The sequence below is a fragment of the Chlamydotis macqueenii genome, chromosome 1, assembly GCF_036417535.1.
Source record: "Chlamydotis macqueenii isolate bChlMac1 chromosome 1, bChlMac1.mat, whole genome shotgun sequence".
In the NCBI taxonomy this organism is placed as follows: domain Eukaryota; kingdom Metazoa; phylum Chordata; class Aves; order Otidiformes; family Otididae; genus Chlamydotis; species Chlamydotis macqueenii.
In genome coordinates this window covers 115309396-115333243 of record NC_141556.1, presented here as the reverse complement: position 1 = coordinate 115333243, position 23848 = coordinate 115309396, and the positions used below count along the sequence as shown (strand labels likewise).

General features: G+C 44.3%; 1 protein-coding gene across 4 annotated transcripts in view; it reads left to right on the top strand.

Moving 5' to 3' along the window:
* Positions 1 to 23848, top strand: part of TIAM1 (TIAM Rac1 associated GEF 1) — a 152972-nt gene that overhangs the window by 45589 nt on the left and 83535 nt on the right. The window contains exon 3 of one of the 4 annotated variants that reach the window (XM_086764476.1): positions 18846 to 19024. The exons of the other annotated variants lie outside the window; for them this stretch is intronic. The gene's annotated coding sequence lies outside the window, so the exon portion shown is untranslated. The remainder of the gene's footprint in view (positions 1 to 18845; positions 19025 to 23848) is intronic. 4 annotated transcript variants of the gene reach the window in all.

Below are 23848 nucleotides of genomic sequence, written 5' to 3'. Positions count from 1 at the left end.
CTTGAGCATCTCACCTATATAAATGGATTTATTCTGACTTCATTTCGGTTATAAAGGAAAGTAATTTCTCCATCTGTAAAAGGAGATTTGAGACGCAGGGAGATTTAAGATGCTTGCCTGTGAATCCATGGAATTAAGTTTGAGAGTAGAGCCCTAATCTAGTACCTTCACTATAAGATACAGCCTTCCCTTAAGCTTCACAACTGAATAAACTAATAAACCTGTCAGAAAGCCTGAGTGCTGCATGCCAAAATTCTTGGCTTGCAATCAAACAGAATCATCTAGAATTAAAAAATTTAGGAAAAAAGAGGCCTCAGCTCTAAAGGCACATGCCCTTCTTTGAAAATCATCCCCCGCATGTATGATCTGACTTTTCTCCTAAAATCTTGTTGAATACATGAAAATAAGTGATGGTGCTAAATGTAAAGAAAACAACAAGAACATGAACATGCCTGATGTAAGTACTGAAAGTTATTTCATCAGACCAATAACAGAAAATAGGTCTACCCGATGGGACAGCGTTGTATAACATTGTTGAATTTATGCAGCAGTACAGAAGGTAATCTGAAACGCTACCTGTTAGCATTAGCTGTTTCACTGTAAATCGTGGATTTGAAGACTTAGGTTTTCTGATTGTTACTGGCTGAATGTGATTATCTCAATTGCTACACTTGAAAGCAGTTATCTTATTTTCATTATGACATTGTAATAGCGCTCAAAGGATTAAACATGAATGTATGTGAAGAGCTTGATCCCTGAGAGTGTGAGGCAAAATCATGTGCCTGCACTAGGTTATCATGATTTCCTATAGGAATGGAGGATTTTTTTTTTTTTTTATTTTTTTTTAACACTAAGTGACCATTTAGGCTTCCAGCTTGTCGCAGACTGGTGCAGACAGACATTTTCTTTGGGCTGTCATCAGGGATGCTTATGCACATTGGATTGGGCTGTTGGAGTTGGGCAGCCAGCTCCTGAAGGCATGAGGATGCTCAGAGGGCTGAGCCAGCGCTGTGTCCCTCTGGAAGTGCCTGGAGGTCTGTAGACTCCCTAGCTGAGAGTTTCCCTGCTTACGTGAGGTTTCCCTTGTCTCCTTCAGTGCTCTTGGTACCAGGAACAGCAGTGGAGTTCATTTTTCTGTGCAAAGGAGATTCAGCTGCAGCATCAGAGGTCACCTGTACGTTGGTATCACCACATCTGTGTCTACAAAATCACATTAGAATGGACTTTTTTTGGTTCTGTTTCCAAAAAGGTTGTATGGGGACCAGAGTTCAGGTTTCTTCATGCCTCTAAAGCCCCCACTGGCCGAGAAGAGTTTGAGGTGTGCACCAGAGTAGCCACAGAGCCATAAAGTCCAGCCAGGACAGCAGCTGTGTGTGGAGCACTCGGTCCTGAAAGCGCTGAAGAAAAGGTAGCTAAGGGTGTTGTCTTCTGTAATAGCAAATTAAATTGGGCACTGAGTCACTGACTGCCCTCAGCCGTCCCTACCAGTCCTCTGTTGGAAGTTACTGCCCCTGCAGCAGCGATGGCGAAATATAGCATTAAGCCATACTGCTCAACCTGTACACCCGAGTTAAAATCAGAGAGCAGTGCACTTGGGTACACCCATGGGGATGGTTTTAGCTGCCGCACCCTAACCAGCCCATCTATTGATATTTATGATCCCTTGCTGGTAAGTGAAGAGATTAAGACTGTGATGAAATCACAAAATGTAGTAGTGAGTGAAAGGAGAAAATACTGTATTGTCTACATTTTATATTAGTAAAATTTTGTATTAGTAACTGTTTTGAACTTCACTTGAACTATGTGATGAAGTTCTTTTAGATGTTCTTGGTGGATCTGACACTACAGTGTTTTTCTTTGCAGCAGAGTAATCCATAAAGCTGAACTGGGTTTTTCTTCCAAGTCCTGTAGGTTATTTTTTAAAATTAAAAATGCAATAAATTTAAGTGCTTTTTAAAGTAAGAAAGTGTTGAAAATATTCTAAATACAACTTGTTGTTAGTCCAATGCAAGACCATTTTGATTTAAAATCAACAAATGTTTCAGCTGGGTTCCCATAACAATTATTAGTTTTTAATTATTTCTGCCTTTTTCCCTGATTAAAAAATGAAATTATTACTCTAATTCTGTTTACTGACTTGGCATGTAGAATTACTTCCTGGCTTCTTTCATGAAAGGCACTATAATCTCCCTGGAAAAGCTGAATGGCTGTTGCATCGATGTTTCTTCATCTAAATGGATTTGGAAAATACTGGTAGAATTTTGAGTTTTTACTTAAGGCTGGTCTAACTAGCAACATAATAATGTATTTAAGCATGATGTCAAAGCATCAAGTTAGTTTATGTGACATCAATCACAACTTTGTAGTCAATCTAGTCCAGGATGTCATGTCTGGTATCATGTCAGCTAAATTAAAATTTATGGTTAGCTGTTATGATACCGAATGTGATTTATCCTGATTTATTTTTCTCTATGTGCAAGTTCAGACCCATTCTAGTGTGCATAGCCTGTACTTTTGTGCAGTGGCATTCAACATCTTTTGGTTAGGATATGCCTAAAGCTGTTCCAGCAGAGCCCTAAATCCCTTAGAAGTCATCAGTGGGCAGCACGCTGTGTGGCAGCTGTGACCATGCTCTCCCAGTCCCCTCCTGCGGATTCCTACGGGCTGCTGCAGAGGCCACAGCTCAAAACCCACCGGAGAAGCTGCTGAGGCGTTTGAACACGCGGAATTGGATATCAGTCCTATGCTATGGGCTAGGCTGGCTTTAGTGTTTTCAAATTGTTACTTGCGTACCTCTAGGTAGTACAAGAATGGTCCTTGTGAATTATATCCTTTCTGTAGGAATTTATCAACCTGTTACACTTGGTACAGCAAAGGAATCAACAAAATTAACAACATTTTGTTTTTTTAATTTTATGTTAGCGCTAAGAACTGTGTTCACTGTTGTTCAGTTTTGTTATTTAATGCTTGCCTTAAATACAGGCTAAATTAGAAAATATGTACTGTGCGGCATCTTATTTATCTGTTCACACCATGTGGCATTCTTCTGAATATTTCCCTCAAACTGCATTAGTGAATTAATTGGGCAAAATCACACACAGCGGACAAAAAATTCTCTTCTGTTTCATTTTGATGGATAGCATCTTAAGTGATGTACACTGCAAGAAAACATCTAAGTAGCGTTCTTACAGGATAAACAATTCATAATTCAATTTAGTCCGAAGTCGCTGGCTGACTGGTTAAACTGAAAGCTGTCCTCATGTCTCCATTAATCTTCATCTGAAAGTTCCCTGGAAAAAATGCTAGCTCAGGGATGGGTTCATTGCTGATGGGTGTGCTAACAATCTTGCTTCTCATTGATCCGCGCTTCAAGTTGCTCCCTTGAATTATGGGCTAATTCTGTCTGGAATTCTGCATAATTTTAAAATCTTGTTTCTTTTAATGAAGTTGCTTGTCAGGGTGATATCTGAAATAACGGCCTTGGTGTAGCACTGCAGGACAATACTTAATTTCAGTCACATCAGCGTTCGTATAAAAACATCACTTGAGTGTAAAGGGAGACAGCTTTTATTGCGGCAGTGCTGAGCTTTGCTCAGATCCTGTATTATAGCATTTAAATACCTTCCTTGCAAGTGGACGTTAGATTTCTATGGGGAAAAAGAACACGAATTCTGAAAAACTTGCGTAAACAAATTACACTTGGCAAGCGTGATGCTGCTGTGTTTTCCTTGCCTGTCAAAAGTTCCAGTAAAAAGGTCTCTTGGTGATACAGAAATGTCCCAGAATATAGGCCTGGCCAGAAGAAACTGGGAGCCAAAGCAGGGCCGTACCTTTTCCCTTTGAAGCAGCATCCCGCCTATGTTTGCATTTTCTGCATTTTTTATGATGTATTGGCAAAGAAATGTCAGGATAAGATTCCTGAAAACAAAGGAGTGAATGAATAAAGTCTTTCTCTCTGTTGTTCCCAAAACTGATTTTGGACCTTTTTTTTTTTTTTTATTTCTAGCCTGCTAGATTGGGCTTTAAAAAATAAAACCGAAACTCCAAACAATACAGTTAAAACCAAATGCCCCGGAGCAGGTGTTGCCCACTTGTTAAGACAAGCACAGGACTCGTTTCCTTTTCAAAATGTGGTTGGAAGTCAGTTTTTAAGGAGGAAGATCAAAATGGAACTATTGAGCATAAACCTACAAAGCTGGCCTGTCGCCTAAAATTGCGTATTTACGTGTGGCGTTGTAAGAAGAGCAGGTTATTAGCCTTGCTGAGCTCCTGTGAGCGCCTATAAATCCCCGCACAAAACCTTCCTAGAGTTTTCCCAGCCTTTTTGCTTGTTAGGAAGATTAATTGCATTCCCTTTCCTTTTCCTTCCTGTTCCAATATTCCAGATCTTGTTAGCTGCCTTTCCCCATGGTCTGGGTTTTTCTCAAAGCTTTGTGCCTCAAACTGAGCACCAGCTCAATGAATGGCTCCAAGAGATACACTTGTATTACTCGACATTGCTTTCTGCCTGCCCACAACTAAATCAGTCTGGTGAAGATTTTTACCTGCCATCTTACGCACCTCCACATTGCAGTATTGATCAGTGCTATCCAGGCAGAGAGGTTTTGGCATTTTTGTAGATGCTGAAAAAAAATGGTTGCAGTGTGTTGGGGATGTGCTTCCTCCAGGTACCACAAGGTACCGAAAGCCCAAACCCAGAAGTCTGGGATGCGCTTGGATGTGCGTTTGGCTGTAGTTCCCTGCATCTCCTGTGTGAACAAATGCTTATTTTTTTTTAATTTCACCTTTATGTTCAGATTTCACCGGGGCATTTTTCCTGGTCGGTATGGGAGCCATCAGCAAAGACCTTCGCCTAATTTGCCAGTGGGGCTGGGGGAAGTAGTTTCCCTTGAAAAGTTCAAGGTGCCGCACCATTGTGTACAGCGTCACACAAGTTACAATGGTGCTGGGAAAAGTACATGGCAGGGCAGACTCCGCAAGCTGGAGCGGAAAGGTGCCCAGCAAAAGTGATTATACATTCCTTTTCATGGTGGTTTTTTTTTTTTTTTTTTTTTAAGAGGCAGGGAATACGTTCAGGCATGTTAAAACCTGTATGAGAAGTGATAATCGAGTGCCTCCTTCCTTTCCCACAGCTGGGCGTAGATAAGACACACCAAACCTCATGTCTGGCTTCTTTTGTTTGCAGCCCTCTCCCGCGGGGGCTGCTGCATGGCCTCTGTGTTGAGACGGAGAGGGGTAAGGGGGTCAGGGGGCATTTTGTCTTTTTTCCTCCACCTGCAGCATGCAAGCAGCCCTGGTACCCATGAGCAGTGCTGGTGCCCATCCCTGTCCCTATGCCTGGGGTCTGGACCCCTCCCCATGGTGCTTGCTCTTGACCCCTAAACTGCCAGGCCAGCGGTGGATGAGGCCCTTTCCTCGCCCCATCACCCCATCCCAGGGAATGAGGTCTCTGCCAAAACTCGCCTTCTTCCCCGCATTCCTCCATCCGGTGAAATCAATCAGACTTTTCAGGGTAAAGCAGAGCTCACGATGAATGAGGTGGTAGAAACTGGCCTCAAACCGCATTTCCAGTCATTGCTCTTGTACTTTATTTGTTTCATTTCAAACCTGTTGCGGACACTGCTGGTATAAATTCCTTCTCCCTTGGGACCTGCTGTGCTGATAAGTGGTCAGACGAAACAATATCCCTCCATACTAATTGGTGCAGTGGGATTTCGGGTGATGCGTGGAGGAGCGTCACTCTCGTTTTTAACGTTAAGTTACTCTTCAAATGTTTTATTATCTTTAAAAGAATTTTACTGCCTGAGTATATAATTATTAATCTAATAATTAAACCTGAAACCAACCCTGAAAGTTGGTGAATCTGTTTGAAACACTGCGAACAAATGGAGCCCATCAGCTTTCCGTATTTTTTATAAATATAAGCCTCTGGAACAAACGAACTGACAGAAATCCCACTAAAATGTCACCGTTAATGGATTTATGGTTTGCTACACTGTATAAGATTACAGAAGTACTGGTAGCTAATTGCAGCCTTACAGGTGTCACCAGGAGGACGGTGCAGTGGATGCTACAGCGTGTAAGATGGGCTGAAAGGAGTGATAATTTTTCTCCAGCCTGTGCTGCCTTCATTTGCCTCTTGAAAGTTTAATCAATGAACACTTTTTGTAGAGGAACAAGAAAGTTTGGTTGCTTTTTGGGTACCCTGCCTGAGCGTAGCTGCTGTGGGAATTTTAGTTATTTAAAAACGTAGATATGTAAGATGTTAACAAGGGTGTTTTCGAAATGCTTACTGTGAGTTTCCTTTGAAGCACACCTTTTTTTTTTCTTTTCCAAATGGGGAAGTGAGATGTGCTGCCCTGGGACTGCTCCCTGGGGCGATGCTGGGAGCTGGCAGCTGGGGAGAGCGGCAGTGCTGCCTGCCACTGTCTTTCCTTCCTCCTCCTCCTTGTTGGGGCTGTCGGGTCTCCCAGGCAGAGCAGGGAGAAGGGGAGGAGGAGTAGGAGCCTTCCCCCCAGCCAGGCCCTTGGGAGAAGGGAGAGTGGAGCTGGCTTTAGAGGCACAGCCTGGCTGGTGAAGGGCCTGTGGGCCAAAGAAAATGACCGCTGAGGAAATGGTTTTAAGAAATGCTAGAGAAACAGCATCTTGTTTCTCCGAGATGTTTTTCCTTCTGTTCTTTGCTCCTTTTTGCCTTTTCCTTTTTGGTGTGAACGTGGGTACACAGCCCAAAGAAGAATTTCCAGTTGCAGCTCAGAAACAACAGAAGCTTTTTGGAAACTTTTTACTTCTCTGGCCCATTGAATTAATTTTCCACTGATTTCACTAAGGCTTTTGGGCTGGGCCCGAAGTGAGGTGCTTTAAGAGAGCTGCCGCTTTCTGCAGATAGGAGGGTTGCTGGGTCACTCGTGTGGTGGCTTGTTCCGAGTGACACCGATACGTTTCAGCTAGGCAGCTTCCTTTTGAAGAAAAGGATGGTGTCAGCGCTGTGGAGGGAGGCACTTTTTGTTCCCCTGACAGACCTGAGGTTTCTGCCCACCCTCGGCACAGCCAGAAGCTGGCAGCCTCGCAGACGGGAAGCAATGGGCTGCAGTATTGCAAAAAGGAAAGCGTGTGTGTGTTGCTGCGTGTTGCAACGACTGGAGGCTGCTCAGAGCAGCCCCGCTTTTGCGCAACAGGGAGCAACGGAGCAGAGTCTTTCCCCTCCTAGCAAGCGAAGAGTGGCAGAGCTGATGAAGGAATGAAGACAGGCATCGCATAGCTGAGGGTAGGTGCAGGAGCGGGGTGCAGCAAGGCCAGATAGGTGTTACCAGCACGTCATTGGTGTGGTGCACCAGCACAGCCTCCTCGCAGTGCTACAAAGCCTTCTTCATGTGCCTGGCGCTAACGCCAGCAAAACAACGCTTTTGCTGGGAGAGCTTATTCTAAGCTTGTTTTTCTTTGGGGGAAAAAAAAAAGGTGTTACTATAAGTCATGTCACAGTTTTGCTCCTATAACTGTATTGCAGTGGCCTCTGCAGGCATAATCAGAGGTCATGCTCCATCAAATTTGTGACTGACATAGCTGTGCTGGCAAATATTGGTAACGTAGACCTGGCCTCGATTTTGAGGCTGTGCTTAGATTCCAGCACTGCAAAGAGCTGTCTTTCCTCCTTTAATGTGCAGGGGATAACTTTTTAAGAAAGATTTTCTAGGAGTTGGTTGGAAACTGTTAATGATAAAGTGCAAAATATTGGGGTTTTTTTTTCCCCTCCTCCTCTTTTCATCTAGGTATGTTGACTCTGAAAAGTGGTGGAAAAAAACAAGTAAACAAGTGGAAGAGAGAATTGCATTTGAAATATTTTTATTTCACTCTTGGGTGACTTGAAGGGATGTGCAGCCCATCAACGCTGAGTGATAAGGTGATCTTTTAAGATGGGAAGACTGTCTCTGACAGCAAAATGTCCAGAAGCTGCCAGAGCATCTGTAGGGCAGACTCCGTACTAGTGATCTGAAAACTCCAATGGTAAAGACCTCTGAACCAGCACAAAGAATATTGTCTTCCAAAAAGAGATGCAAAGGCTGGTGCGGCACTGCAGAACCAAGGAGTCTTTGTTTAGCTCAATTGTAAAGGTGTTCTTTGCTTCTCTTTTGGCCTCTCTTTAAAAGACTAAACTTTAAAATTAACCTTTAAAATGGCAGTCATTGCTTCTTTGTCTTTGAGGTATATCCACTCGCTGCAAAAAATAAGTTACTCCTTCTGCCCTAGGTCTGTAGGACCAGTGTGGAGATACAGTGAGGCTGTGGCTGCTCATGCCGTGGAAGGCACGGGAGAGAGTCACCTCTCCTGGCAACTTTGGCACAGGAAGGAGGAAACGCGTCTTTCAAGAGGACTGAAATTCAGGCTCCCTGATATTATTTTTAACACATATTTGAGTAAAAATTACTTTATCCAGCAACACACTGGGGGCTGTGTGCATACGGAAAAAAAACAGTGCTGGGAAATTACTGGGAAAGTGTGGTCTTCCCTGCAGCATGGAGGTTGTTCCCTTTTGTCAGACAGATGTTGTTCACGTGAATTCAGGAACTGTTGGGAGCTCAGGTGGGCTGAATAATTCACTTGTAACACGGGCACGGGTGAATATGGTCAGTGTGCCCGCAAATACACCATGTGTGTACATTTACTGCAGTTTTTATTTTCATTTGGGCTGGGAATGATGCCACAGAAAATATCAGTAGCTTTCTCAGCTACTAAAATCATCTACCACTCTTTAAATTTAAAGAGGAAACTGGTTATTTTCTTTTAGGACTATTTTGGGCCACATACCAACATGAAGCATTGAAATGATGGAATGACACTTACTAGTGCTGAAAATACCAAGTGCTGTGTAGATTTACTGTGTCTTCGTTTGATGGTGTGGCTGATATTGCAGCAACCTGGCATTTTTAAAGAGGTACAGCTATTGTTTTGTGAGGTGTTTGCATTTCTAATACATACTTTAGAATTCCTAAAAAAAATCCCACTTAATACTTTAGCACTATATAATGTTTCATTTCTGACTATACCCCGCAGTAACTGCTACAGGTAAGAAAAATATTCTTCTTATAAATATTAAGGCTGAACATTTTATTAGTGACCTTCTTTTATAAAAAAGTCATTGAAGCAGAGCTGACAGTAAGCATTTTTCCACCAACGCTCTGGTTGTGCTTCAGTCGGGCGGCATCTGTAACACTCTCTCTAATAAATAGCTCTGCTGGGTCACTTTCCAGTAATGTTTCACTTCGGGCTAGGCAATCAATTTTTCTTTTCTGGTGAATGGTTTATTCACTGAAATGTGGTTTGTGAGTTTGGGACAGCTGAGGAACTCTGGAGCCAGTTATAAGCCACAGAAGGCCACAGTCAAGTGATACTGCGTTGTTGGAGCTCCCAGGTGGGATTAGGCAGACACACAGCAGGATCTGAGGGTCTGAGTGACTGCTACAGATACAGATTTGACTTAAACTCAGCTGAAACCTTAGTTTTCCAGATAGACTAATAAAATAGAGAAAGAGTGGCTTCTCCACCCTCACCTCTGCACATGTGTGCACTGGCATGCTGCTTTCCATCCTATACCCAAGAGGATGCCACTCCTCCTAAACTAGCGAGGTTCAGATGAAAGTTCTCTGTCTGGTGAGCCTAAAATCTCCATTTGCCACCTCTCCTGTGGGAGACACCTTCCCAGAAGGCTTTCTTGAGTTGCTACATTATCAGATGTTGCTGGAATACTTGTCCTCAGTTTGTCTTCTAATGAGTTGTTTATGCTTTTCATGTAATATTTCAATATTGAGACACTAAGGGAAAGTGAGAGTCTGGTGCTGGAAAATTCCCACCTAGAATTTGGAACACCTCTCCTTGCTCCTTCTCTGATGATACCCTTTTTGAATTGTTTTCAAAAGAAGGAAGAAAACTGAAGCTCTTTTTGGCAGTCTGCTCTGTCGGATGTTGGGAGCTCAAAGGTGCAAAACCCACAGCTGGCCATCCGGCAGTGCTGGCTTTGCATGGATTACTGGTAGCTTATGTGCGCCACCAGCAACATTTTGCCTTTATTGACCATAGTTTGCAAAGCCAGAAGGGAACTCGAACCAGCTACTGTGCCTGACAAACTATGGAGGATTAGTCCAGCAGCATCAATACGTTACTTTTTTCATACTGCTCAGGAACAGCTTGAGTTTCACGTCTTTTGAAAGGGTGAGCGCTCTCTCCCTTGATGCAGCTGCAATCCATGGATCTCACCAAGGTTGGTCAGTTCATGAAATCCAAGGCAGTAATCATCTCCTGAGCAAGCCAGATGGGATCCACTGGGGTTGCTGGTGCACACAGCTGCTTCTCTGCTACATGCTTGTGTCCCATTTGACTACAGTTTTATTATTCTAGAGGCAAAGTTTAATCTGTCCAAGATATAAATTATTGTGCAAAACTTCTCTAGTCTTCAACCCTCATCCATTGAAATGTGTCTCAGAGAGAGATTGCCCTGGCTTGCTCCTGCAGCTCCCGGGCCCAGCACCAGTCACACCGGAGCAGCAGGGATTTGCCTGCTGTGCCTCTCTCTTGCCCCGGGAGATCCCAGGCACGCGCTGGGGTCTGCCTGCTTTTAGGCAGGGCTCGCTGCTCGAGCTGAGTACCAGGGACTGCTGCCTGACTTGAGGCCGTTTCCAAAGGGGAGAGGGAGTGGGAGGAAGCATAGTCTATTTTAACCTTGCCTTGCTTGTTTTGTCAGGATGAAATTACTATGAATACAACTACTTGAATTTATGATTTTTTTTTTAACCTACTCTTTTCTGCCTGTGAGCATAAATCGTGTCCTTTTGCAGCCTCATGTTTTGCCACATGAGACAGTCCTGTTGTTTTCGCCTCTCATGAAGCTCTGTGCTTCATTGTGTCTGCCTTGCTTCTCTGGAAGGTAGTCTGGCCTGCATTAACCTTTGCCACGGATGACGAGGATTGTGCATGTTATTCCAGATGAGGTCAATGTCTTCTGTGGCAGCATTCACTTCTGTTTTTGCTGGGCGAATCTAACTTGGTACATCTTTTTGATTACATGTGCTTTTTTGTCTTTTTTATCACATCGGGAGCTTATGGTCCTCTGGGATCAATATGAGACAAAAGATCTCTTCTGTATTGTGACTCTTTCTAGCTTTGTGTCATCAGCACAAGTCACTGGTACATTTTTTTCTCTGCGTGTCATCACTGAAAACATAAAATAACCCTGGTCCCTTGAGCCAGATAATTCTCCTTTCAGCACAGCCTCTTTGCAAAGTTTCTTATGCATATCATAATTCTTATGCCAGTTTTTGTCATCTTCAGCTTAACTAGTAGTTTCATGGAAAGATATCTTCTGTCCTTTCCTCCCCTGGAAAATGGGTGATCTTGTTGGAGAAAGCGATCAGAATAGCGTGCCACAATCCAAATTGCATTTTATTCAATTTCCCATTCCTTCCCATGTTGTTCCCTGTTCTGTCTCTCAGATGTGCTCTCCAGCCTTGCGTGCTATTGAGGCCAGATAGATGGGCATCACATTGTTGGGATCACTTGTTCTCCAGTCCCAGGCAAGCTCCTTATCTGCAGGTTTTAATATAAAGATTCTTGTCCATATCCCTGTGATTTCTTGCACTGCTTCTCTCATAGTTTTGGGATGCAGGTTCAAAACTCCTGCTGACTGGCACACTTTAAACTCTTTGAATTTTACCCTCAGTTACCTCAGACGTGGCGATTCACATGCCTTGCTCCCCCATGCCCTAACTGAAAATGCAAAGCATTCATTTTATTTTGAGGCCACGCTCAGAGCTGACGGGTTTCAGCTTTCCATCACAAAGCTACCCTAGCCTGACTTTTGCTAGTTCTGGCTTTTCCTCTCAAAAACATTTGCTGACTGATCCATTTCCCTGCTCTGTGGCAGGGCTCTGTGCTCTCTGCCCGCTCCCACCCTGCTCACCCCCTGAGCCCCGAGGGTGTCTTCCCCCAGAATTACCATCCCTCATGGGTTTTTCCCTCTCTTAATTAAAGAAGCAACACCCAGTGTGCGGCCTTTGGTGTTGTGTGTTCCTCCCGCGGGGAAGAGCTATCAGCAGGAGCTGTGTCAGGAGATGTGATGTACGAGTTGTGACTAAAACCGGTAAACCCAGATAAACTGAACTGCGGTGCAGATACATCTCTCTGATGGCGTTCGAGTGATCAGGTTCTGTCAGGACGTGCAAGATAAAATCCAAGTGCTTAATTTAACTTTGATAGCACCAAGCTGGTACAGACCAGCCGAGTTTTGCATGAATGTTTTCTTTTTTTTTTTTTCCTGCGTGCTGGAGAAACGGTGAGGGCTTAAGACTATGGTAATGCCAGGCTGAGAAACCTGCTCTGTTGCAGTTGATATCATCACGCTAGGTGAAAACAGCAGCCATTTGGTCATATGCTCACTTGCCTCTCCTCCCAGGCTCTGAATAAACAGTATTTATAATTCCCAGTGTTGGGTTTTGTGTAGCAGGACTGCCTCTTCACCCAAGGCTCCCTTTTGTTTCTCCTGTCCTCTCCTGCAGCCCTGTCAGGAGCGCTCTGTACAGGCTGAGGCTGGTCGTCCTATTGATAGCCCTGTTTTTTGGCCTGGGTGAACTGCTGTCTCAAGCATCTCCACTTTGCCCTGTCCCACTAACATCTCCACCTGGCCCTGTCCTGCCGGAGCAACCCAGCTGTGGCATGGCCGACACATCAGGCAGTAAGCTCTCTTATTTTCAGGAAGCGTGGGATGTTAAACATGTGCTTTCTGCTGGTTAAAAGTACCTTTCCTCCTTGGGGTCACCCAGTGCCCTATTAAATTGGAGATTTGGCCATCTTGGGTCTTTCTGCAGTTGATGAGAGTGGTGTTTTCACGCTTCGCAGAGAGGAAAAGGAGCTATGGGGAGTCCCCTTGGCTTGCCCAGGGTGCACAGGAGGCAGGCTGCCAGCCAGGAATCAAGCCGTGCCTGCTCTGCAGTGCTGCAGCCGCTGACCCCTCCATCCTAGCCGGGCACACTGGCCCTGGCAAACAATTTCAGTGAAGGCTGAATCATGCGAGGTAATGATTTGCAGGAACTCACGGAGATACTGGTACCAAAACTTCTGCAAGGCTTGCTGTAAACTTAAAAGGACATCCTCTCCTTCAATACTTGTCCTTATTATGCTTCCCTTGTGGCCTCATCATGGAAGTTGTTGTTACTTTTATGTCCTTTCTACTAATTATATAGCATACCTTCTAATGCTTTTGTGCCTCAGCGAGGTACCTCATTCTCTGTCAAAGAGAGTGCGACCAAAATGTGAAAGCTACTCTGATTGTGCATTCGCTCAAATTTAATTTGACTCCTGTTTTTCCGTAGACCTCTGGAATCCCTCCCCAGTACTTAAGTTGGGGTATCTAAAATTAGATACTTGTCTTCATATCTCAGGCACCATCTTAATGATCTGTGTGAGGTCTTTGGCATTGCTTGAAAATCAGATTACTTACCTCTGTGCTTAAATGAGGATATACACTAAACACTTCCTCTCCAATTCCCCCTTCCCCAATTACCGGCCTTAATTTTTTTTTCTGCAGCATTTTAATCCCTCACATCCTGCCTCAGTGGCTGCCCAGTCACTCAAGCCAAGGGTTTCAATTTTTATTGCTGGAGACCGTGGCACTGAATGGTTCTTCTGTGCACGCACCATCCGCCGCGTCCCGCTCCGTTTCTCCCTCCTCGAGCTGTCCATCCTTGGCTGTGCAGTGAGTGCTCTGATGCATCCGTTCGGGGCTCTGTCTCCTGGTCTGAATATTTTCGTGTTACTTCTAAATAAGGGGTTTTTTAATGCATTTGGCACCTCCCGTCCTCATTTTGTATCAGCAGTTCTCTGCTCATTTGGCACAAGCAGAAAGTCCTTTTCAAGGAAAGTGTAATAACAATAATGTATAACCTAAAGGTAAATAAACAAACAGCACGTTATTTTTATTTCAGCTGCATTTTGGGCATTCTTTTTATTTTTTTTAAGTAACACATAAATGCACATGCAGTCCTGGTAGCTACCTTTCCAATTCTTGTCTTTCATCGAGGCCAAGTGCGCTCCTTCTTCCCTGCAACTTCCTTCTGGCTTAGCGCTGGCTGCAGCTCCCTGGAGCGGCTTACAAAACCCTTCTGCTTCCCAAGACGTAGCGTGCAAGCTGCTGTTTGTCTGCCCCACAGGCTCCAGGGAGTTGCCCTTGTAGCTTCCCATAGATTTGCTTACGTCTGATGATCTGAAATTAGAATCCTTTCCCTGCTTGGCCCTTTTCTGTAAACGTGTAAAACCTTGCAGATTTCCCCTAGGGAAGAAAGGGGGATTTTCCCACCATTACAAATAAAAGGGAGGGGAAGGAGAGAGACTTAAAACATGTTCAGATACTTGTAAAAATGATTAAAAAACAAACAAACCCATAACTGTGCCAAATATTCACATCCCCTTGTATAAATATAGAAACCCTGAAGAGGGGGCCTTCCCTGGGGCTACCTGCTCTTCTCTTCCATTAATTTATTACCAAGGCCCCACAGCGCTTTGTCAGCTTCAGGTTTTGTTTTCTTTAGCTGTGATTTGGGGATGGGTAACTATCAACTACACAGAGGTTTTAGATCTCCTGATGGACCTCCCTCCCTCCCTCTCTTTTTGCCTTTTCTTCCCTCCCTTAGAAATTCTCATAGGTGTGGTGCTACAGCTGGAGGAACAAGGCTTCCCACGTCTTCCCTTTATGAGTTCTTCACAAAGAGAACTGGGTTTGTTTTTCTTTCCTCTCCTCTTCATCTGGAGCGATCACCCAGCATTGTTCTCCTAACCATGACAGACACAAAGGTTGCGTTAGTGAGGGTTGCAAAGAGATGAGATTTTGCAATTCCAGCTCTGCTGGCCAGTTCTTGCAGATGTGCGGCAGGTCCCCCCCAACCTTGTCTGGATGGTCGTTGTCATCCAGTTCCAGGAGCAGGCATTCTCTTTGACAGGTAGTATAAGCTGTGTGTGGTTTAAAATTATTTTTTCTCACAAATTAATGGTTTCTATGACATTTTATATGCCATAGAAAGAAAACACAAAAAGGAGCATGTTTGTCATTTATTTTCACTTGTTCAAAAATCAACCAGCTTCTGCAATCCACTAGAGTTGGTCTCTGAGCTCAGTGTTGTAGGTAGCTTCAGCAACAGCATTGAGAATGGGGAAGCTCGGAGCATTTCTGGATTCCATTTCTGAACCCATGTGTGCACCCAGCCCTGTCACGGAAAGCCCTTTCAGACAAAGATTTGGAAACAGAGCAGCCTCTTTCCTTCCATCCATCTCTCCACCTATCCATCTCCTGTGCATTGCAGTGTTTCTTTTTGTGGAGGGCAGGGCAGGGGTATGTGATGGGGAGAGCCAGAGTGGTCAGGGCACCAGGAGCCTGCATTTACCTTCTTCTCAGGGTAGGTGATTTGATTGATAGATTGATTTCAGCAGCAATTCATATTAACTACAGGTAATAAAGGCTAACAAAATGTGGCCTCCAGTTACAAATAAAGGACCTTATTCTCAATTTCATGAGGCAGGATCGAACTCCACAGTTACAGTGGTGTGGAACTGGGATCGTGGGTGGGGAATACAGCCCAGAGCCACTGATTAATATTAAAGTTTCTCTATGAAATGACTACTGCTTTAGGTCTATGTAGATACATCCTGATGGTTTATGGTAAAGTTACTGAGGGCTTCTCAAAGCTGGATGAAGATTTGCTTAATGACCAACTGATCTCATATCTGCAGTTGCATTTGGAATCTGACAAAAACAATGTATCATAAAATCAAGAAGTAAAAATAGAATTGAAAAAGAGCTGTCATCCTTCTAGCCAGCTTTTCATGTTCACTGGTCAAGGGGATATACTTGCATACTAATTGTTCCTTGCTGGAAAGGAAGGGTTCTGCTTTGAAAAGGAGGCTTTTAGAAAACCACAGCTTCCATATTTTTTATCCATTCATGTTCACGTCAAGTGTCCACAAGCAAAAAGAAAACAGGTGTGCTGGTTTTTTTCCCCTAATCTCTGGGCATTGCAAACTGCTCCGAGCATGTGAAAGTCAAACCTCTCTTTGCTGTACCTAGAATCACAGGTAGCAGATGTGATGAATAACAAGGTGCTCCTTTAATATATTCTGCTTCCCTGCTATGCATTCATTTAATCCATTCATGGTGGTTTGCTGCGAGCTTCCTCAGTTTGGATTGACTTAAGTTGCTGTCTGATGAGCCCTGTGGGAACTCCTTGGCCTGATTTTTCAAGGCGCTGTTTTGTGGCTATGAAATAAATACAGCTGTGCTACTTCCAAATCTTCAAAGGACAAGAGGAGTTGCATTGAAGTATGTAGACGCTGGCATACATGCATGCATACACGCATCATAGATGTATATACACATCTATACACATATGCATGCATGCGTGTTTGCAGGAGTCAGCTCTAAGACTGAATATTTTGTCTTGAGCACAGAAGTTTGAAAATCTTTATTTGATGTTTCTTTTTTAATAAGGTGAACTGTTCCTTGTGTGAAGTTTACAGCTGTCCATCTACCCTGAGAACAGTTACTGGTAAGTTACCGGTGATCTGGACGCGTGGTTCAGTTTCCCCCTCGGACAGGTTCCACCACCAGAGCAAAGCATCCTTAGGAGCAAATGCATCCTGTGCAGGGCAGGGCTCTGTGCTGGGAAGCAAGCCGTGGGGCTGTGCTCCCGTTTGCTTCTGCCTCTCCTCCTGATGGAGGAGCACAAGCTGTCGGAGGGAAGTCCTTGTCTGAGGCTGCCCTTTTGCCACGACCTTGTCGGAGGGAAGTCCTTGTCTGAGGCTGCTTCAGCGCCGCAGACCTCCAGAATTTCTGCTGCGGCAGAGCCCGGGCTGTTGGGGGGAACTGGGAAGCATGGGGGTGAGGAGCGTTCCAGTGCGTATTAATGGCAGACAAAGAGAAGTATGAAAAAGTGATTATCTTCTTAAAAAGTATGAGTTGGTTTCCTTTGGGAAACACTGTGCAAGTTGTAAAAGTTAATAGGAACAAAGCTTTTCAGGAAAGAATCCGTGGGTAGTGGTAAATCCTTCTCTTCTGGAGGAGCTGTTTGTGGCAAAGGATATTGCCAGCCCTTCAAATGTACTGGAGTGTAGTGAGGATTTGGATAATGTAGTATCCAGTTGTAAACATCCACTGTGGATCTTCCCACCTTTTTAATAGTTGAGTGCAGGAAGAGAATGATTTTTGTTGGAGGAGCACAGGTGGTGTGTAGAGCAGGCGGCACTGTAGTTGGTTTCTCACGGAAGTGACCAAGGTTCACTTCAGCCCAGAGCAGATTTTTCTGAGTTACAAACTTCTCAAAAGCTTCCTCAAGATGGAAAATTTGGTAAAATGCTCGGCTGCATCTTTTTTTTTTTTTTTTTTCATCTTTTGGACAAGTTTTCTGGGGCAGCAGCAGGCTTTTTCTTTGGAGGTGAGGAACGCACGTTACTGGGTTGCTCATTGTGCGGTGGATGCAGGTGGGAAACCTCTTGCCTGTAGGACCTTGTTTGTCAGCAAGATTCCCATCTTGCAGATTATTGGCAGCTGGCATGGTAATGAGTCCATTTCAATATAAATGAGCTTCATTTTATTAATTTCTGCCGGCTCCTGAGCAATTCATGAACTGCTTTTCAGATCTCAACCAACAGCTTGGGGGAAGAGGGGGAGGTGGGGAGCGGAGAGGGCAACATGAAGGAGGAGAAAGAAAATGAGAATGTTTTTAATTTAGAAAGGAGCCAGTGACTCTCATCTCTTTTGAGAATCCAGCCAAAAGCAAGGATCACAGTTTCCCCACCAAGCAGCTCTAATAACATGAAGGGCATCAGTAATCTCTTCCAAGGTTTTTGTTCCTTGAGACTTTTGGAAAAGTTTGTAACTCTCAAAACTCTGTGCGCGTTGTTACGTTGGTGTTTCTCATTGGTGGTGTTTGGCTGGGAGAAGGGGGAGTTGGGTGACTTGAGAGCTTGCCTGGGCAGCACACCCAGCCCTCTGGTGAGTTTGTGGTTCTTGGTATCCCACAGGACTGGACCTTGAGCTGGTGTACCTGCAAGGGAGCTTGCCAGTGGTATCAGGCCAAGAAGGGGCTGGGATTTGGTACCCACACGAGAGCACACATGTGTGTAACTTGAGGACTGTTCTTATGACTTGTCTTAGGTCTAAATAAGCACAGACTGGTTTCTTGTAGCCGTGCCTTAGTGAATGCAATTAACTCGACGATCCTTTCACCGTGCACAAAAATGCATGTAAATGCTCTGCCCTACATGTCTGATTCGCCCTTGAAAAATGTTAATGAAATCCCTGCTTGGATAACTGCCCTTTTTGTAAATTAGACAGTCGGCGCAGGGAAATCTTCTCCAAGGTCTTCCAGTTTCGGGCCTGTTCCCTGGGCAGCTGTGTCCCCCTTTGCTGACAGAATTTAAACCCTTGTTTATTGGAAGGTGCCTTTCTTGGTGGTCATCTTTTGGATACAGGCATATTTTTGGACCTGAGGTTTTCTAGCCCTGCCTGAGACAGACTGTCCTCAGCAGGGACGTGTTAATGTCTGTGGGGATTTTTATTGTACCAAGTGGTGGGAAGAGGAACTCTCCAGCTTTTGGAGTTTGGGCTGACAGTGCTTGACTGGGTTTTTCATTTATTCTGCCATCATCAGATTTCATCATCTGAATTTAAGCACAGCATTCACATGCTGTATTGCACAGCGTTTCTTAGGTAAGTGATGATAACAGGACCTGGCAGAAGATGTCCTCCTGTATAGCTGTTCCTGCTAACCTTTTGTCTGATTTTTTTTTTTTTTTTCTCCCCTCTTTCTCCCCAGGTTTTTGGCATGTAGTCATAGACTCTGACGTGAGAGTAATGGAGTCGCTGAGTGGCAGGTGCTGACAGCTTCTGCAGTCCCAGTAACTGTTCATTTTGGTGTCATTTGCAATTCTGTACCTCTAAATGCCACAGCTCTCTTGGGGAAGGTTGCGCTGGATACTGGTACTGCCTCGGAAGGTACATGTGTGTCCGTATATTTTTCTTTAGGAGTTTGCTGTGTCGTCTAATGGTTTGCGGGAGGGGAAAAAATGGATAAGCTGCATGTGGTTTATGGTTACACCCGTTTAGCAATATAAAGGCATTTGAATAGCTATCAAGCAGCTACTGATGACATCTCTGCCTCCTCCTCTCCTCCTCCTATTTGAATTGCCTGCAGGGCCTTTTTGGAGTCCATCCTGTGCTTTAACATATGCGAGAGTGGCTTACAAAAAAGAAATGGCTGGTTGAAAGGTTCTGATTTGAAAACAATTAAATATGCTGCTGGAGTTTCCGAGAAACTCAAAGGCTTACTGTGGAATTTCAGCCTCTTTTGCCCTTTTGAAAAAGCACATTTTAATTACAATAAATTGTGTATGTTCACGCTTGGTTATTAGCCTTGTACATTTTTCTATGTGGTTCTTGTGAGTTCAGTAAAAATCTTTGTTGTTGGCTGGCAGATTTTAGCAAAAGTTTATTTCTGTAGGCTCATTGCTCGCTGTGGATTTAATCATTGTTCTGGTTCTCACAGCCTTCAAGCTCCGCTCCAGGAGAAAAATACAGATTTGTCACCAGGGCCTCCCACTAGAATCTAATTTTGAATTTGCAATCTGTTGTCTTGCGAGGTGCTTCAAATTTGGTTGGAGAGTTAATATATTTCAGATTTTCTTGTGGAATCTAATGGCTCAACTTTTTACAAGTTTGAGAGTTAGTAACAGGCTTAATTTAAATGAGTATTTTGATTTTGTAATTATTTTAAGAAATATTTAGTATCGGGGTAAGGGAAGAGAAAGGAAAATGACTTTTCAAAGAAAATTGTATGCTTGGAGGGGGCCATCATCCGTGGTCATCTAGAATGTGATCAACTTTATGTGTAACCTTTTCATATAAGACTCATCCAGAAAAATCTCAGCAGTTCAGCTAGAGGTCAGTCTACTTGTCTAGGGTAGCTGAGGTAGGGAACACTGTTTTTCCCAAAGCTTTCCTGCCGAATTTGTGTTCTCCCTGCTGATATCTTGATGTTGATATCAACATTAAGTTTTGCTTTTTTTTTTTAAAAAAAAAAAAATACCTCTGACCCCTGTATTGTCTCTGCACGTGCAAGGTGGCTAAAAGATGACTTCCATGGCCCCTTTAAGACTTCCACAATTTTGACATTTTCCCTGCTCTGAACCAAGAAGGAGCAAATCTTCTGGGAGAGAGAGCCCTTTCCCAGAGCAGTTGATAGCTCGATGGTCAGGCTGCCTCTTGAGGATGTGGAGGAACAAGTTGCCACCCCTCATTTTCCTGACTTGAGTGGCAGATACGAATCTCGGTCTTCGGCAAGCAACTGAGTCACTGAGCTGGTGCCTCTTCCAGGAGACGTGCCTGTCTCCCTGCCTCAGTTTTCAAATCTGTCCCTTTTGGAGCGGAGGAGCCTTTCATCAAAAGCTGTCTATTCCCACAAAAAGTTTGGGTTTTGATGAATCAACATTTTCTGCTGAAAAATTTCCAGCTAATTCTGCTTACAGTGCATGGTCTGCGTGTGCTAATCTCAGCTAGCTTCGGAGAATAATTCAGAACAGATTTTTGACACGTCGCAATCCTTGGTTGAGCGCGACAGACCTGTTTAAAGCATCAAGATGTGTCACGCTTGATTTATGTTGTATCCTGGTGGTACCTTGATAGGTCCTTAATGGTCACCTTTGGATTCGGCGGGTGAGCTAACAAGGGGAGCCTTTGTCCTAGCAGCAATTGCGTGCAACTCCCATTAACATTACTCATTTTCTTAATTTGATACAGATTTTTTTCATTGAGTGTGCTAAATTCAGTTAAGCCATAGACAGGCAGCATCTGGCAGTCATAGCTGGAGCACTTTAAGATGTTTCTGCCCCAGGGTGTCTGCCTCTGCCCCTGGGAGGGGGAAGTTGGGGCTCTCCTCCCCTGCCCAGCGCCTGCTCCTGCTAGCTGACACACGCATCTGCTTCTGTGCAAATTCACATGTTTCAGGGCTGCCTTTCCACATCTGCCTGAGCTGGCCTAACAGCTCACTGCTATCAGAAAATGGGGGAGATGCCACTTGCTGTCCCCTCTTCCTTGGCTCCCATGTCACCCGTCAAGCTGTGCTGCCCCGTCCTCACCCCACTGTGTCCCCTGATGGGCACCCTTGTGCCAGTTCAACTCACTATCTCAGCAAAAATAAACTAATAAAGTTTTTGTTTTTTTTTTTTTTTCCTGGATTTATTTTCTGCTGTTTTAGTGGACTTGGCTGCATGAGCACCTGAATTGGTTCAGGGTAACTGGTGGAAATGTTCAGCCAGGAATGCAGAGGGGAGACAGAAATGGGGGTGAGAAGGTAGGATGGGGGTCCCTTCCAGGGGAAGCTCTTGGTCTTGGACACCCCACAAACAGTCACTCTCAGCTTGACCCGGAGGGGCTGACTGTCCCCACTCGAGGCTGACTCAGCCCATTGTGTCCTGCATCTCCCAGGGGAGATGGCCTCTGTCAGGGGACAGTGTCAAACCACGGGGATGGCACTGTCTTGCATCACTGCAGTTGGGTCGGCTGCACCATGTCTGCCCGCAGCCCTTTTGCACCCACCATGCAGCATTTGTGCAAACCTGCAACATAACACCGGGGAAATCAGTGGGATTAGGGTAAGGCCTCTTCCTGGGTGCAGGAGTGAGGTATAGGCTAATTGTGGGATAGATAGCCGTCGGCAGGAATTGCAAACGCCAATCCACGGAATTAAATAGGGACAGCTCTTTACTTTGAAGTCTGACACTTCTTGCCAGTATCTAGCAGATACTTCTCATCGTGTGAAATCACTCAGTAAACATTCCTGCCGCCGTCTGCGGAGAAAAGACTTTCCTCCTTCCATGAGAGTGTTTCTAGCGGCATTATTTCATCACGGGATGCAGCCTGAGCTGCTGCTCCTTTCCTTGCCAAGTCATTTGTGGTTCTGTTACTTTTTGGCTGGATTGAAATTTTACCCGGTGTGCATGGAGAGTACGTGGAGGTGATGGCACGGGACTGCTTTCCGTAGCTGCGCTGCCCGGCGTTTTCATTAGCAAGTGTGCCTCGCTGTGTGGTGTGGGGGAACGCTCCTGCCCTTTGGCAGCTCTGTTTCTGAAGGTAAAGAGCCACTCTTCAATCATTCAGGGTTTCGGGAGGACTTTTAAAACTGCTCTTTCTCTTAGCTAGGTACAGAAGTGATGGCTGCATGGCTGGAGACTGGGGATAAATGGCTGCATGCTCTGACGGGCTTCGCAGCTGGTGGAAATCCTCTCAAATTAAAGTGTGGTTAGCAAGAATCTCAGAATCAAAGCAACTAAAGGCATTACCCCGAGAGGGTTTCTTTTGCAAGATGGGGAGTGTTGAAGTCTGGTTTTAGACGTTTGTGGAAGACAAAATGCAGTTTTTGTGCTTTAAAATGTTTTAGAAGCAAAAGCTAGCTGACATTTGTTTTTCAGTCCAGTCCATATCAAAGGGCTGTAGCTTCTAAGGAATAATAAACCCTGTCTAGGGATTTATAATGCTGTCATTTATTTTAGATTAAAACCTGCCCTCTATCCAGCACATTTATTTTTCTAAACGATGCATGATAACCAAGTCTCATGACAGTCAATGGGAGTTCAGCCATTAATTTCAGTAGACGTAGGGTATTTCCTGGTATAGTTTACTTTACATGCGATTATATTTATTTTAGATGCAGAAATGTCCAGATATTTATGGAGGTGCCTGTTGCTCCAGGACTGAACAGATTTTTAGCCTCAGACATGACCTGCGTAGCTGGGGAGAAGAGTGGTCAGAGGTATCACTGCAGAAGTTCAGTTCTACCATATGCACCCAGGGCAGCCTACGGCAGAAGTGCCATACCTGTGTTTAGCACAATTGATTCCTTGCTTTCTGTGTAATTTATGTAGGGCCAATTCAGTTCTGTGCAGCAGCGATAGTGTTTAGTTTAGATAGAGAGGGAAAATACACGATCACATTCATTCTGCCAGCACCTGACTCAGTACCCATTGGCGCATCCTGTTAAAGGAGAGGAAATTGCACCAAGAAATGAAAAACTCCAGATTATTTTACTGTCAGGGCAGCTTTTTGTTTTTTTCCAACTAAGACTAAAAGAACCTTGAATTTCTGTTCAAGATTTATGGGCTATTTATCTAGATATAATTGTCTTGTGTGTAATACACAATCTTCTGTTTAATTTTGAATGGCCATGTACTTTACCATTTATTTTTCTTGTTCTTCTTCTTGGTCTTTGGCCAGAAGGAGCCAATACTACTGATAAAATATTTCTGACATTTGTTGAGTGAGATCACAGACCTCAAAGTGTTTTCCAAGGTTAAATCCAGATCATCACTCCCATCTTCTGGATGGGAAACCTGTTTCACGGCGGGACGGGCGCAGCTGAATAATGCAGGATGCTAGGTACAGAGGTGGGGACAGAAACCCAGTCTCTGCGTTGCAGTTCAGTTTTCTCTTTGCTAGATCAAAGTGCTTAGATCTAGCTATCTGCTTCAGAGTGAGTAAGAAGGAAAGGTTATTTTTGTATAGTCTGAGTCACTCATGCTAATTTATTTTTCATAATATGGCTTTCTTGTGTGGGGCTCTCTGTACCTGCTTAATGTTGCACTGGTTTTTTTTTGTTCCAGAAATCAAACCTATCATTAGCTTGCTGCCAAACAGTTGAATTTGTACTTTGTTATTTGGTGCTTCAGTTCGCAGTTCCTAGCAAAAAAAAAAAAAGTGAAATCTCAGATAAAGGCGTATATCCATCTACTTTTTGGCATCTTGTTACATGCAGATAAACAATGGCTG